The sequence below is a fragment of the Magnolia sinica genome, chromosome 9, assembly GCF_029962835.1.
Source record: "Magnolia sinica isolate HGM2019 chromosome 9, MsV1, whole genome shotgun sequence".
Classification (NCBI taxonomy): domain Eukaryota; kingdom Viridiplantae; phylum Streptophyta; class Magnoliopsida; order Magnoliales; family Magnoliaceae; genus Magnolia; species Magnolia sinica.
The window spans coordinates 44,842,631-44,860,210 of record NC_080581.1 but is presented as its reverse complement, the minus strand read 5'-3'; the positions used below and the strand labels follow the sequence as shown (position 1 = coordinate 44,860,210).

General features: G+C 39.1%; 1 non-coding gene across 1 annotated transcript; it reads right to left on the bottom strand.

Moving 5' to 3' along the window:
• Positions 1-216: 216 nt before the first annotated feature.
• LOC131257196 (small nucleolar RNA R71) lies at positions 217-325 on the bottom strand. Its single transcript, XR_009177209.1, has one exon. It is a non-coding gene; the product is annotated as a small nucleolar RNA R71 (small nucleolar RNA).
• Between the last annotated feature and the right edge of the window lie 17,255 nt (positions 326-17,580).

The following is a 17,580-nucleotide window of genomic DNA, read 5'->3' as shown; positions in this document are numbered from 1 at the left end:
GAAAGTCCATATCTATACATGAAAGAGTTTGATGAGATAATAGCCACTCTACACTTCCTAACGTGTCTGAGGACACGATCAGGCTGAAACTCTTTCCCTTCTCCTTAAAAGAAAAAGATAAGATGTGGCTGCACTCACTACGACCACAATCCATTGGCATATGAAACGACATGACAAAAGAGTTCATAAAGAAGTTTTTCTCATACCATAAGATGAACACTATAAGGAAGTCCATCATGAACTTTTCCCAAAAGGAAGATGAGACCTTCTTTCAATGTTGGGAACGGTTCATGGATCTTGTCAGTTCATGCCCACAACATGGCTTTGAAACATGGCGCATAACAAATTTCTTCTATGATGTACTGATATCTCATATGCGCCAATTGGTCGAGATGATGTGTAATGGGGAATTCATGAACAAGAATGTCGATGATGTGTGGGATGACTTTGATAAACTTGTTGAAAATGCACAATCATGGGACATCTCCCCAGGACCTAGCACCACTTCTAAGCCTACTCAATCAAAAGAGAGGGGCAGAATATATATTTTGAAAGAGGAAGATCATATAAATGCTAAAGTGGCCAATCTCACAAGGAAAATTGAGGCCATGGAACTTAAGAAGGGTAAGGCTGTAGAAGTTGTTTGTAGTATTTGTGCTTGCAAAATACATATAGCTGAAAATTGCCCAACAATTCCCTCTTTTCAAGAGATATTGAATGAGCAAACAACTACCAAAGGCCTTTCAAAGGAAGGTCCTCAAATACATACAATTCTAGTTAGAGAAATGGACAAACTGCTACTCCTCAAGGAATCCCTAACCAATTCTTGAATCAAGAGAAACCTCAAAAGGAACCTATTCAAAATTCCACATAAACTCAAGAGCTCATCCAGTAAAATACAATCCAAGTATTACAAATCCTTATAAAGGCTGTACAAAGGATTGAGTCACTCCTTGCGATTGGGGAGAAAGGGACTTTTCTAGCCCAACCCCTCCCCAATCCAAAATCGCAATGTGAAATTAGTGACCCGAGATCTTCAACTCAATATGTGGAATAAGCTAAATCTATTACTACTCTTAGAAGTGGAAAGACAATTGACAAAACTATTCTGGCGAGGGCTGAAAAGCCTAAGGACTCGGAAGAAGTTAAAGATGATGGACTTAGTGACAACCCACAAAAGATAGAACTAGAACCCCAAGGTAAGCTGATTGCTCCATTCCCTCAGTGGTTAATGCACCAAAACCTCTAGCTAACTCACAGGATATTCTAGAGGTGCTAAAACAAGTGAAAGTCAATATCCCTCTGCTAGACGCTATGAAACAAATCCCCTCTTATGCCAAATTTCTGAAAGATTCATGTACAACCAAGAGACGATAGAGTATTCAAAAGAAAAATTTTTTGACAGAAAAAGTGAGCGCCATCCTCAAGCAAGATGTGCCACAAAAATATATAGATCCTGGTAGCCCAATTATCACATGTATAATCGGGAATCACCAGATCGAGCATGACTTCTTGACTTGGGAGAAAGCGTTAATTTGATTCCTTTCTCGGTATCTAAACAATTGGGTCTAGGTAAATTAAAACTCACCCAGACCACATTACGACTTGCTGATCATTCGGTCTGTGTACGAGAGGGATGATTGAGGATGTGTTGGTCCAAGTTGATAAATTCTATTATCCAGTAGATTTTATTGTCCTGGATACTCAACCATCATAGATGTGAGCACTCAGATCCTCATTATTAAAAAAAACTATAGGAATGGAGTTATGAATTTGTCTTTTAGGATTGCAACGTTGGAGCTCAATATCTTTTTGAACAGGGGCAAACAGTCAGAGAATGTTGATGATATCAATGACATTAACTTGATAGATTCTTTCATGGAAGATAGAGCACTAATGACTCTATTCTTTGACCCTCTAGAGACGTGCTTGGCCCAGTCCCCCGATTTGGATGATGACATGATTAGAGAGATGGATGCCTTACTAGATGTTGCGCCAGTACTTAAAGTTAACCGGTGGAGGCCATAATTTGAAACCTTGCCCTAAACCATGTAGTGCCACTACCTTTTAGCATCAAAGCGCCGAAGCTTGACCTAAAACCTTTACCCTCTGATCTTAAATATATTTACTTAGGTCAAGATGAGACATATCTGGTGGTGGTTTCTTCCCACCTTGAGAAAAATAGGAGAGTATGCTTATTTCCAATCTCATTAAGCATAAAGGAGCCCTTGGATGGTCGATTGTAGACCTCAAGGGAATTGACCATTTGATTTGTACTCACCGCATTCATCTCGAGGATAATGCAAAAACCTCCTGGTAACCACGATGTTGATTAAATCCAAACATGAAGGAAGTGGTTAAAGGAGAAGTACTTAAGTTGTTGGATGTGGGTATCATATACCTTATATCCGACAGTTAATGGGTGAGTCCAACTCAGGTGGTTCCTAAGAAGTCCGAAATCACCATCATAGCCAACGCCGACAATGAACTCGTGTCAACTAGAGTTACTACTGGTTGGACAATGTGCATTGACTACAGGAAATTGAATACTATCATAAAGAAGGACCACTTTCCTTTACTCTTCATTGATCAAGTTTTGGAAAGGCTAGCTGGTCACTCTTACTTTGCTTCCTTGACATATATTTAGGCTACAATCAGATAGAGATAGCCCTTGAAGATCAAGAAAAGACAACATTTACATACCCCTTTGGCACCATTGCTTACCGAAGGATGCTATACGAACTGTGTAATACCCCGACCACTTTTCAGCGATGCATGTAGAGTATATTTTCTGACATGGTGGGGCAATATTTAGAGTTATTCAATGATGACTTCTCTATTTTTCGTCCATCATTTAGTGAGTGTCTGGAAAATCTTAAAAATGTGTTGAAGCAATATAAGGAGAAGAGTTTAGTTTTAGATTGGGAGAAATGCCATTTTATAGTTCCCAAGGGAATAGTGCTTGGACACATAATTTTGTCTAAGGGAATTGAGGTAAACAAGGTAAAAATTGACCTTATCTCTAGCCTACCTCCACCTAAGAGCATATGTGATGTGCGATCCTTCATATGACACATCGGATTTTATTGACGATTTATAAAGGACTTTAGTAATCTCTCTTGTCCTTTATGAAATCTACTTCAAAAGGATGGACCATACGAGTGGACTGAGCAATGCTAATAAACATTCATTAAGCTCAAGGCTATGTTGACTATCACACCTATCATGTAACCACCTGATTGGAGTATCCCTTTTTAGATTATGTGCAATGCGTCTGACTACGCTATTGGGGCGGTGTTAGGTCAGAGAAAAGAGAAGAATCCCTATGTAATTTACTATGTGAGTAGAACTCTAAATTTTGCCCAAGTGAACTACTCTACTATGGAGAAAGAACTCTTAGCCTTAGTGTTTGCTTTGGACAAATTTAGGTCCTACTTAATTGGATTCAAGATCATCATTTACACTGATCATGTGGTGCTGAAGTACCTTTTTTCTAATAATGACACTAAGCCTCGCTTGATAAGATGGATCCTTCTACTCTAGGAGTTCGACATAGAAATACGAGATAAAAGGGGAGTAGAGAACGTAGTGGCCGACTATCTCTTTAGGCTTGATCTTTTTTATTCTCTTAAGCCGACACTGATAAACGACATGTTTCCTGACAAACAATTATTTAAACTCCCCCAATTACCTTGGTTTGTTGACATTGCAAATGATCTTGCCACAGATTTCATGCCAACATATTGGACTGCGCAAGATAAAAAGAAATTCTTCGCCGAGGTATGTAAGTTTTTCTAGGATGATCCTTATCTATTTAAATATTGCCCAGACCAAATTTTAAGGAGATGCGTGCCAGACAATGAACATTAAAGTATTATCTCCTTTTGTCACTCTCAGATCCGTGGTGGTCACTTTTCTATTAAAAAGACTGTGACCAAAATTATGCAGTGCGGTTTTTATTGGCCCACTATGTTCAGAGATACTTATGAGTTTTGCATAGCTTGTGAGCGCTGTCAGAAATTGGGAGGATTGTCCCATCGAAATATGATGCCACTAAACCCAATTCTTACCATTGAAGCATTCACTTGCTGGGGCATCGATTTCATGGGGCCACTCCCCTATTGCTTTGGAAATATTAAATTTTATTAGTAGTAGACTATGTCACTAAGTGGGTTGAAGCGATTCCATGCCAGAATAATGATCATAAAACAGTCATTCGATTCTTAAAAGAAAATATCCTTTCTCGGTTCGGAACACCTTGAGCCATCATTAATGATGGAGGGTTAAACTTTTGTAATAGGCCATTCGAGAATTTAATGAAAAAATATAGCATCTCTCACAAAGTGAGTACTCCATACCACCCGCAGACAAGTTGGCAAGCTAAGATTTCTAACAGTAAATCAAACAAATTTTAGAAAAAACGGTTAACCCTAATAATAAGGATTGGTCAACTCGCTTAACTGATGCTTTATGGGCTTACTGTACAGCTTTTAAGACCCCCATTGGAATGTCTCCCTTCAGACTTGTCTATGGGAAAGCTTGCCACTTGCATGTGGAGTTGGAACATAGAGCCTACTTGGCTATCAAAAATCTGAATTTTAACTTAGACAATACTGCTCCTCTACACAAACTTCAATAAAATGAACTCAAGGAAATCTGGAATGACGCTTATAAGAACTCGAGAATTTACAAGGACATGATGAAGGTGTTCCATGACTGGAACATCCTTTGAAAATCATTCATAACCGGTCAAAAAGTCATACAATTCTCAGTTACAACTTTTCCTAGGTAAGCTTCGATCTCGTTGGACCGGCCCTTTCACTGTTACTAATGTCTATCCTCTTAGGGAAGTTGAGAAAAAGAATCTGACAAATGACAATGTTTTCAAAGTCAATAGACATCGTCTCAAGCCATTTGTTGAGAAGTTTAATTCAGAGGATATGTCCATACCTCTGATTTATTCTGTGTATCAGGATTGACCTCCTAGTCTGGTGTAGGTGTAGTTAGGTTTATTGCTTTCATATGATTTAGGATTATGATAGTTTGTTTTTCAATAAGTTTAGCCTTCATACTAACCCATCTACATGTTGAGAACTTTGGAAAAGCTTTAATTCTCCTTCTTCAGGTACTACCCTTCCATCACTACTCCTTTCTTTTCGTTGTCTCATATGTATTGCAAGCTTATATCTTTTACATTGAGGACAATGTAGATTTTAGGTTGGGGGTGTGGATTAGGTAAACTAATCAGTACTAATCAGTGTTTTCTTAGTCTTTAAGCAAAGATTTTAAAAATTTTCAATTTCTTAAATTAAAAACCTATTTGGAAATCGATAGCTTGTGTAATTAAGAATTACTTGATTATGATGATAAGATAGAGATTGAACTTTGAATTGTTAGAGTTTGATCAACTGAGTAGACTATCACTAAAGTTCTCTCATTTAATTGATTAAAGGAAGTTTGAATATCATGTTGACCTAAATCACAAGACACATTCAATTTATTTTCTATGAATTATGCTAGAATTTTAGATTGTTAGTATGTGTATCATTGATAGATGTTGAGAATTAAGTCTGAAGAATTTTATCCACCTTAAAAAGATGAAAAGAACCAGTTAAAAAATAGAGAGATCGACAAAAAAATCATGTATGATGAAAAGATTGGAAAAGAATGGAAAAGTCTGAAAAGAATAAATAAATAAAAAGGACCGTCGATATAAAATCAAAAACTAGAAAAAGAAGAAAAGGAGGATAAGTTCAGAATCAGTACTTGAGTACTCAATCAATCTTGAGGTGATGAGCATGGCTAACATTATGAAACGACAATATTTTTATGGAAGGTAAGTTGGAATTCACTGCGCACACTAGAAAGATTTGATATATGAACTTATGCTTTTAAGTGATTGATAAAGAACCTATTTGATTGATTTCTCGTGTGATTCGGCTCTAGGTTTTCAAATTTTCACTCTCACTTCTTTGAATTATACTCATTCATACTTGATTGCATAAAAGATTGGTGTGTTGAGTGTCAAATATTATATATTTTCCCCAGTTTATATCTTGGTTTTATGAATATGATAATGCTTAATAGGTATATTTTATACACGTTGTATTGCAAGGTGAATTTGAGAGTTTGGATTGAAAAGAATGTTAAAAGTATAGATTTGATGCTCAAGAATCACCAAGGCAAAGGGATGGATCTTACGAGACCAAGATTGAAGATTTCAAGACCCCGAGATTCAAGGAAACCAAGTGGAGAAGGATGGAAGTCAAAAGTACAAAGCGTAGAAATTCATAGAATTTGAACTTCACTATCTATGTCATCAACCACCGGTCGATGACATCGAATCCAATGTTCAATGACATCGAACATGGGTCGATGACATCAAAGAATTACATGGAAATCAAGTTGGTTGCTGGACAATTTGGATGCAGTTCTCGATGACGTCGAAGCCTTGTTTAATTGCTCGAAGACCCGCTCGATGACATCAAAGTCAGCTTGATGACATCGAGATTTTTGTGAATTTTTAGAGAAACTTGCAGGAACACTCTAGACACATTCTCGATTACTCGAACACCCTTCGATGACATCGAAGGTATGTTCGATGACATGAAGAGTTACACGGTGTGAAAGTCATCACGCAATGTGAAAATGTGCGATTCCGGATTCAAGTTGCGCTTGATGACATCGAAGGCGTTACGTAGTGTGCGTAGATTTGAGGTGGTTTCCAAAGACGGCTGGACAAAGGATATAAATATGGGTTCTTTAAGGAGTTGTAAATATGAATTAGTTTTTAAGAAGCAAAGCCAAAGGGTGGATCAACCTCCCAAGAGTTTTTCTTCATTCCTTATTTATTTTTAATGCTTTCTTTTAGAGTTTTGGATCCAATCATATCTATGGTTGGCTAAACCACTTAGCTAGGGCTAAGAGGTGAAGCTTGTAGAGTGTTGGGATGATTTCCTTGCTTTGATTCTTGTTCTTGTTTAACCTCATTGATTTCTAGTTTGATATTAAAGGGATAGTTTTAATTTTCTATGATTTATTGTGACTCAAATCACAATAGATGCTGTGATAGTTTTGGATATATTCTTTTCCTATTTTGAGATTGTGAGATTGATAAATCCTGTTGTTCACCATTGTCTCTTAAGCATGGTAGGGTGATGGAATCCCTTCCAATCATCGCAATACTCCTTCACTGAGGACTAGATCAATGAAAGGTTCAGAGATTTGATTGATTTAATTACTTTCCTGATAGCTACAAGTGGGTCCTTGGCACCCTAGTTCCCACGTTTCAATTAATAATTTAAATCAACACTATTCACAATTACTCTCTTTAATTCTAGATTTAGGTTTAGATCTTCTTCTAGTTCTAGTTCTAATTGTTTTTTGAAAAGTACAAGTTTAGTCCTTGTGGATTCGACATCGGTCTCATCGAGTTATTACTACATCGCGACCCTACTCTTGGGGTTGTGAACAAATTGGTTAGGAAAATCATGCAAGAAGTTGTACTTGTTCTCGCCGGTTATAAGTAGTCACGTAAGGTCCAAACTAGTGGAACTTGGTGTAGTTCATTCTTGTCACGCACTGTCCTAACCGGTGGTGTGTTATGCATAAGATCCTCATTGAAGTCTTATTTAGTTTCGCCATATTTTCATATGATGTTTCAAGAGTATTTAGGTGTTTTCTAGCTTATCGATGGATTGAGAGCCCGTTGATTAACCCTTCTTTGCTCATAAGTCTTAATGTATGGTCCTTTATCCAGTTGTGTATGAACCACTCAAAATCCTAATTCTAACCTTAAGTCTTAAGTCCTACTGCAATTAATAAAGCAAGTAGAAGTAGTAAGGAAGTATGTTACTAGTAGGGAAAAACTAGACTTGAAGATCTTATAAAACAGAAATAAATAAAGAATGTTAGTGATGTTAGAAAATTTGAAATAACACAAGCCTTAGAAAAGAATTTTGAAATTAGAAACCTAAAAAGACCTAGTTTAGAAAAATTGAGAAAAATAGAAAAATCTAACCTAGAACATAAATTGAACTAAAAAATCTAAACCTAATTGTGTTTGTGTCAATCCTCGGCAACAATACCAAAAACTTAATCGAACCCAATGGTTGACAACCCCAAGGCTATGATGTAGTAAAAACTGGGTGAGACCGAGGTTGAATATTCAGGGAATGGGAAATAAAACCTAAAACTTATCTAAAGGTAAAAGGTTGTTTGGATTTTTTTTTATCTAACGAATAAATTAAAGGGTTTTAAAATCAAGTAAATAAACAACTAAGGATCCAGAATCCACTCATAGAAATCACAATATCTCATTCACTGATTCAATGTATAACTCAATTGGAATCAAAGTCAAATCTCATCCAATCAAAAAAATAATTCTCTTAATCCAATCATTAATACTAATAAGAATATTAATTCGATTGGACGATTCTCTCATGAAGCACTCAGATCTAAATCGCAGGGAATCAAAAGTGTCTAAAGCACCCTTAGGCGACAATAGATCAATCAATTATACAGATTGAATCATTCTCTAATTCAGGCTAAACAATTGTTAAATCAAAGCATTCATTATACCCGAAGCGCACAACAAATGCATAAATAAACAACTCAAAGACTTTAAAGTAAAATCCAAGTCAATTTTCATCTATTATCATCATTCAAACCAATGTTATTGAATCAAATAAACTAAATATTGTAATTGAACTACAAGCTTCATCCCTTAGCCTTAGCTAAGAGATTAGCCTAAAATGGCTAACATCTTAGAAAAAAATAAAAAGACAAACTGGATTTGAGGTAATGAAGAAGAAGGATGGCTCCGCGGAAGCTCCTCCACCCCTAGGTCTTTCTTCCAAGCCATAATTTATACCTAGGAAAACTTAAAGCACCCCTTTAAATAGATAAAATTGCACCAACTTGAAATTGACTTTAAATTTATGTACTTTTGTTATGCTTCGGTCACACCGACTATAGCCTTCGGTTACATTAAACTTCACATCGATCACACCAACTTGATCTCTCGGTTGTAGTCAAATTTCTTTAATATTCATCTGAAGTCTTTGTCTCCCTTAGTTCATACCGAACTCTCCTTCGGTGGCACCTCTTGACAACCCCAAGTGCAGAGCTACGCTGTAGTAATGCACCTCTTGACAACCCCAAGTGCAGAGCTACGCTGTAGTAATAACTCGGTGAGACTGAGATCGAAACCACATGGACTTTTTATGTGTGTGCTTTCTAAAATAAACTAAAATCAGAACTAGAATCTTAGCTTTACTAAATTTGAAGTAAAAGAGATCAATTGTGAATAAACTATCAATAATAATGGAAAAAACTAGAGTGTCAAGGGTCCACTTATTGTAATACCAATGCTACCTTACTAGATTCAATAATAACACAACTAAAATCAGAGTCCAATCCTATCCAGTTAGATGATAGGGCAGTTAAGACATAATTGGATTCTGAACTTTTCATTGGATTAGTTCCCTCATATAGTACCAATGTAATGATCGCATGAAATTTAAAGCATCTACCATATGTTTTGACTAGAAAACGAAAAGTATTTGATTTGGGGAATTATCTCACTTAATAATAACAAAGAGAAGGAATGAAGAGAATAATCATTATATTTTATATATATTCTAAATTCATTTATATCCTTCCTATTGTTTGATTCCAAGATAAAGAAAATATAAGTATTGAATGTATTCAAATATAAATTTCATCAACATTCCAGTTTATATTGTTCAAATCTCCATAGGAGATGAGTTGTGCGGATCTTCTTTCAGACATATGTCTTCATGAATAATATGACGTGATATTGAAATATCCTAAAGAAAACTCTGCAAACTGTCAAATATAAACCATCCTTCAGCTATTTGCGTAACTCAGCAATGAGTTGCGCGGGCCAGTGCAACTCAATGTGAGGTGTGCAACTCAGCCTTATGTTCTCCCTCTCACCTCTCTGTGATACCCGTCAGCGGTACCAGTCTTCTGAAAAATTTGACCCTCCAAATGAAGGGGTAGGGGGTTATTTATCAACTACCACATGTGTGAACCCTCGAATCTTGTGCCATGGACCCCACTTTGTATAATTTACAAACTCCAATATGATTTCTTCATTGGTAAGTTGCGTTGACCCGCACAACTATGATGAGTTGTGCAGTCTCGCACAACTCATATATCTGTCCAACTCATTTAGACCACGCTACTCAACTGGCTCCGCGCTACTCGTCTTGAATGTCTGCGCAACTCATCTTAACTGCGCTACTCAATTGGCTCCACGCTACTCGACGTCCTTCAATCTTTTTTCTTTAATCTCCTTTATTTGCTTATTCCCATTTACTCAATTTTATGCTCTAACAGATGCCCCCTTGATCCAATGTGAAAGATCAAATCTATTCCATCTGATAATCGAGTTATGCGGCCCCGCACAACTCCCTGGACCAGATCCTGCTTTGGCTATAAATACTAGAGTTCACATTGTCAGGCTTGTGTCCTAGTACCATTCCATTTCATAGGCTCCCACGATCCTCCCCATTGAATTTCGGCGACTGCGACCTGTAGATAGCATTTGTAAGAGACCTCAAGTTGCATCATGTGAACCTAAGTCGACTCAACTCGAGACCTATGTCATTGCGACCGCATCGTCGCCGCAGTTCCAACGTCGCGTCTCGTGCACCAATGCGACACTTAAATTGAGAGTTGTGGCCCACGCTCTATTCTGGCTGTGGACGTCACGCTGTGGGGCCAGGGCATTCCAGATAGCACCATTTCCTAGGACCATCATGAGGGTGACGTCTGACATTATCCACTTCCATGTTTGCTAGGCTATCATTCCAAGCATGCTCTTTCTCTTCCCCATGCTCTTACACCTCTTACATATGTAATGATGCTCTTACATAAGAAATCATTCCACTCTTACATCTCTCTCTTTCCCTCACTTTCTTCCTCATTCCTAGCTAGAGAGGAGCTTGGACATCCGACCATTAGAGAGAAACCCATCCCTAAATCCAGCCCTCTTCCAAGCTTATTCCTCCTAATCCAACCATCCATGACCCATAACAACCATTAAATCCTCTCTTTTGAAGCACTAGAACCTAACGGTGGAAGAAGAAAAAGAAGATTTGAGGTGGGTGCCATATCTAGGAGTAGATCTTCTATTTTCTTCCTTAGATCTTTGATTTTCTTACATGGGGGCATGTAGGACCCACCAATCAATGGTGGAGATCCTACTTGACCCCTTGGGTGTGGCCAATGGCCCACCCTTGTTGCATGCATGAGCCATGATGGGGCCATTCTCCATGGACCCCATGGACCCCATCATGATGTTCATTTAATCCATGGCTTTGATGGGTCATCTAGACGCTGATTTCATGGTGGGGATGGCATCCCCACCTCTGATTTTTAGATGTAGCGGCCATGCATGTATGAAACCCATGATGTAAGGTTTGGATTTGTTTGTAGGGGCTCATAGTGGCGGAGTCCGCTCCCATGGCCGATCTTCTCTCTCTCTCTCCCTCTCTCTCTCTCCTTTCCTCTTCTTTTCTTCTGATGGGTGTGGCCCACTTGGTGCATTCAGGGTGACCAAACCGTCCAGCAAGGTGGGACGGTCTTGCTATCCATTTTCTGGACGTCGGACGCCCCACCTTGCTACCATTTTGACATGCAATGAGATACCTCAGTTGGGCTAGCAGCCCACCTACTGGACACCCCAACTGGGCCAACGTCCAGTAGGAAGGGCTGACCATCCCCCTCCTTTGTGGCCCACCTTGATGATGTGTTGTATCCCAACCGTCCTCCATTTTGTGTGGCCCACCCCTAGTGGGACATCTAGTGTTGGGGCCCACCTTGTATGCATTTATCCAGGCGGTCTAGGCCCTTGTGGACCACCCAGGCTAGTTGGGGCGCTGCTAGACTTGTAGTTCAGCAGCAGGCCCCCCCCTGTTTTATGTGTTGTATCCATGCTTCCATTTGGTGGGGCCCACTATAATATTTAAGGGCCACCATGAAGTAATTGTTTTACCCAGATAACCTATTTGCTTGGCCCCAGTAGGCTTAGAGAGTTGGGTGGACTGGCTGTCTAGTAAGGGCCTAGATTTGCCATATATGGTTGATTATTTGAAGTTACGAGGCCCACCAGATTGGAGGTGTTTTGTATACTCTTTATGCATGTGTTTTTATGAGATTGTGGGTCCCGTTTATGCCTTGTATGGCCCGTTAACCATCTGATTGTATGAGGACCTTACTATCCAGATTTTGGACGTCCAGGCAGGCCCAGATGGGTTGGACATCTAGGCTTAGTGCCTTTCCATATGCTAGTGCTGCCCATTCATTGTGCTGGGCCTTGTGAGATGATTGTAAGCCTAATATGATGTATATGATTGACTCCTTGCTGGCCATCCAATTTGCCCAGTTTTCAGCTGACTTATAAGGCCCACATTGGTGGATGTTGGATGCACCTTAGCTATTTATTTTGGAGCATATGACTGGCTATAAGGCCCACCATAATGTATGTATTGTATGTTTCCTTTAGCATGATATTTTTGGGCCATGGGCTGCCCCATTTATAGTCCAGGTTGATGTATGTAGGCAATGGGCCATTTCTTGAGGCCCACCATGTGGTATGAGACGTTATGAATGCTGCCCATTTATTTTCTAAGTAGTATTCGGGCCATGGGCCCCGTTATAAGTTAGAATTCATGCGAGTCACATTCTAGGGGACAATGATGGTTGAATGTCCACGTTGTGAACGTCCTTAGGGCCCATTGTTAGGTCCATTCTCATTCATTTGGACCCCCATAGTGTTACCCATTTAGCTTTAGTAGGCTAACCCAAACTGTTGGGCCCCCATTATGGATTATGCTTCCACCATGCCTTGTAGGGCCCATCTTCTGCTTATTGGGCCCTTAAGAAGCCCATATTGCTACGTAATGGAACGGGTGAGGAAGCCCACTACTTGTTCTTAAGCCCATTCTTGATATGAGTAGGCCATTTAGGCCCATCCTTAACATAAGGAGGGTATATCATCGCCATAGATGTAAGGATCTGTAGTATCAGATTTGGTATATCCACTGTTGAGGACCGATCATCATGTTATGGATTAGATTTGTTGTCTTTCTATGGACCCCGCCTTATATATAGGCCGATTATCGATTATGACTATGTTAGTATACATACTGAGTATGTGTTAGCATAGCGTTATGATACATGCCCATTCACATCATTTGTATGCTTGTTATGAGGAGTGATTGATCATAGCATATGTGTGGGGTCCCGGTCTTTTGCAACGACGCTCGTGTGCACACATGTCCTAACTCGCATCATTGATAGACCATACACTGCACCCTAGTGCACCTAGAAAACTCATCAAAGTGATTTGTTTTGGATGGCCTTGAGACCTCTATCATGTGGACCACATCGTCGTTGCGGTCGCAATGGTGAAAACTATGTGTCAATCCGACGCTCTGTTAGTGAGATATGATGTAATGCCCCGTGTTTTCAGGACCCGAGTACATGACCCGTTTCCTAAAAACCTGAGTGTTAACCTTAAAGGATGGTCAAATTTGATTATATATATATATATTTTCAACTATCAGAGTAAGCAGATGAGCTTAGAATGGACAAATCATACATAATAGAAGATTTCATTTACGTTTAAGATGTATAAGAAGTTGCCCGTAATGACTTATATAAACCAATGTCTCTGAATTAACAAATACATGAATTTCACAGTTTATATAAGAGAGATAACAAAATACATATAAAATCTGAGTCGTAAGATCATGCAGCGCCTCGTGGCAATACAGCCATACACCCCTGGCACTTGTACTCAGCTCCTCACCATCCTGAAACTGAATAACACCTGACCACCTGTTTTACCTGTACGGTTATATATTTGATGGATGAGTGACCAACTCAGTGTGAATTCCCCTCAAGATTACACACCGCCATATTAGGTAAGCATAGTTATAAAAACATGGCAAGGCGTACAAAACAACACATGATGCAGTCTTTTTAAATGCATGGATGTGTGAATGCACATCGCCCCGGGGATGCACATCCGTACGAAAATTGGGCTCGTCACCCATGCAATCATCGACCTGAGAAAATCATCTAGTCGAAACAATAGATTGATAGTCGGTGGTCTGGGAGCTAGCAAAACGATACCCCGACGATCCTAAGGCACGTGCTACAACATCCAGAATTAGCCACCTGTTATCGCCAATATGCCATGGATACATGATTAGCCAAACCATTATTAGTCCAGTTACAATCAGCCAATTTAAATAAGCTCAAGGTCACTACGGGGGCTTGTCACTAGCGTAGGCCGATAGCTCGGGCATAGGCCCCATACCACCATCCTCGACTCATGAGACTACCACCTTAGGATGTTTAATGGAAACCTGTTGACTAGTGGCCAATCATATTATAGCATATAGGGCTTACCATCGCGTGGTTGCATAGTATAAAACATTGAACCCATATAAGAAAAATACCAGGACAAAGCCACATAAGGCGATATCAAAGCAAGCCACATAAGGCAAATATCAAAATAAGCCACGTAAGGCGAGTATCAAAACCATGTGATAAAAGACCATCCTTGAAAATCACTTAGACACAACACCCTGGATGGTAGACCCACATCAATGATCCATCTAGACCACCACTCAATAACCACTAGATCGAAGGTCCATTTTAGTCACAACCAGTCAAGTTACATCCCAAGTATGGGCGTACATTTATAAGTGGGGGTTTCCCACTAATGTATTAGTTTAAGTTCCATAAGCAATCTACAAATAATCCACAAGCATGAACAAATGTATAGGATGAACATTAATCATGTAATATAACAATTCAATTTCCACCAGCTAACACATGATTATAAAAGGGAGATATCAATTATAAATTAAAATACACACTATAACTTAAGCTAATGGGAAGATGGAAAGCTCAAGGGGAAGAATCATCACCTGACTAGTCGAACCGCCAATGCCAACTAAGGCTGCTAGGAAGCGCGTGCCCTTAAAATCAAGTCCTGCCATAAATCAGGAACTCGTACGATTAGATCCAAGTCCTATAAACTGCCTAGGGTTTAAGATCATAGCCTAGGGTTTTAAATTACTTGTCTTTAGGTTTTTAGTGTAGAATTAGGGTCTTATCCTAGAGTTTAGTTAAACGCTCAGGTTCTAGGATTTGAGTCCTAGATTATTGTTAATGTCATTATTATTATTATTATCATTGTACCATGACCAATAATATTCGTGATCGGAGTATTATTCCATCCGTATTAATGATGAAGGTGCACAAGTTCATATCTAAATATACCGATGTTATCCATTATTCTTGTAATGATTAATGGGGCAAGTACTAATAATAAGATTTCTTTACGAACACTAATATAATGAGGATTTACACTTATAATCATATTAACAAGGATTGTACTAATCCCACAAGGAGAACGATAAATATTTTCTAATGATAATAATAATAATAATAGTAGCTATCCATAGTGGATTTATTCATGATGATAGGTATTATGTTCTACCATTATTTTGAATTTCTACAATTAAATTCATGCTTTAATTTACCATTTATGTCTTAAGTATAGGCCTAGGGTACTTAGGTCTAGAATTTTATCTTAGAGTCTAGGTCTAGGCTAGATCATAGGGTTTAATATGCCAATTGATTGTACGATTAATCACAATTCTACTAATATTAATATTCACAAAGACGGCCATTGACACTAGTGATATATGACTATTATTAGCTAATATGATGCTAATAACCATTTTAATGGAAGTAAATAGTATGCTCTACTATTAATGATGATTTTTAAAAATGAAGAATAAAATGCTTTTATTCGATCATTGAAATCCATATGTAATAACTGATATCATTATATGTAATTTACTAATGGCTACTACTAACCCTAGTTAATGATAATAGTGGTGACAATTATGATCATAATTGAAATAAATTTAACCTGGGAGGAGAATGTGAGAGCATCTTACTCGACTAGGTGGTCCAGCTCGATCTCCTTCATAACGTCGATCCAACTATGCACCATTCGACTTCAGCACGGCTCGGACCAGGCCTAAGCATCGCTGAACTCAGATCTCAATTGAGTTGACTTGGTCCCAGCCGAGTTGGCGCAACCTCTGCCCTATCTTCCTCTCCTTCTTCTTCCTCTTTCCTTCCTTTCTTCCCTACTATATTCAACCCCATAAACTGCCGACAAAGTGACCAAGAACTCGCTGGATTTTCAGTCCGACTGGCAAGTCGACTCGGCGATGACTTTCTCTCTCTGTCTACTTCTTTTCCTTTCTTCTTTCTCCCCCCCTTTTTTTTCTTTTGTTGCTGTTAGAAATATCCAGCTGTGACCGCCCAACCTGGCCTGACTCAGCCCTAGACTCAGTTCGGTTTGAGCAGTTGACGCACAGTGCAGCCACACCACCCGCATTCTCTCTCTCTCTCTCTCTGATTCTTTCTTCCTTCTCTCTTCATTTTCTCTGTCTGTTTTCTCTCCCTCACTCCTCTCTTTTCTCTTTTCTTTCTTTTTAGGTAGAAACATCCCTCAGAGGGTGCAATCTAGCTCACCACGGTCCGGGCTCAGCTTGGACGGCAGAGGAGGTGGCTGCCATTAATGGCGTCTTCACCACCACCACCCCTTCTTCAAATCCAACTCCATCAGGCCATTTGTGAGGGCCCTAGAGAGCTTGCTAATGATCTCCCTTGAAGTTTAGAGGTGGTTCGAGTGGTGCGTTTGGACGATGAAGGCCGCAGCAATTCTCCCTCTCTCACTCCCTTTTTCTTCTGAAATTCTTAACTTGGAGGGCTAGGATCACTCCAAGGCAGATGGTTAGGATGGAGAATCCTCCCCCTCACATGGATCGTTGAGCTAGAAGAAAGACAGCTTCCCTGTAACATCTCAAAAAAATCCGTACAGAGACTCGAGTACCACCTCAGGCAGAAATTGCTAAGGACCGAATCCTTTAGAAATTAGATGAAAATTAATTAAGTACTAAACTAAATTAATTGGTGAATTAGCTCGAACCACTTTCTATATGATCTGTAAGACCCAAAACCATTAAAATCACTAACTCTACCACACTTAAAAACCTAGGATCAATCTCAAAACCCAGTTGCTCTCGGGAGCATCTTGAAACTTCATATCGGACTTAGACCGTGTGTTAAAAGTCTGATTACCACGAAACTATACGGTTATGACCACCTTACTAGGCTTGACAACTATCTCAAAAATTAAGTCCCAATAGTATCCAGAAATGCACAACTTGAGCTTGGAGTGAAGTGTGTGAGAAACGCGAATATCTTTAGAAAATAAACTCAAACTTAAGTGAATTGGGCCGTTCACTTGTAGGCCAAATCTAAGGTTTTAGACCATCATATTTTGACCCAACTACACCCTTGGATCAGGAAAATTTCACTACGCATGTTAGTGTACTTGTGGCCTTGATTGAGTAACGATGACCGTTGAACTGAAACTAGTCGTCCACGATCGATCTGTAAATCCAATCAGACCAAAAACTTAACCTGACATAGATCCATTGTCAGGGAACT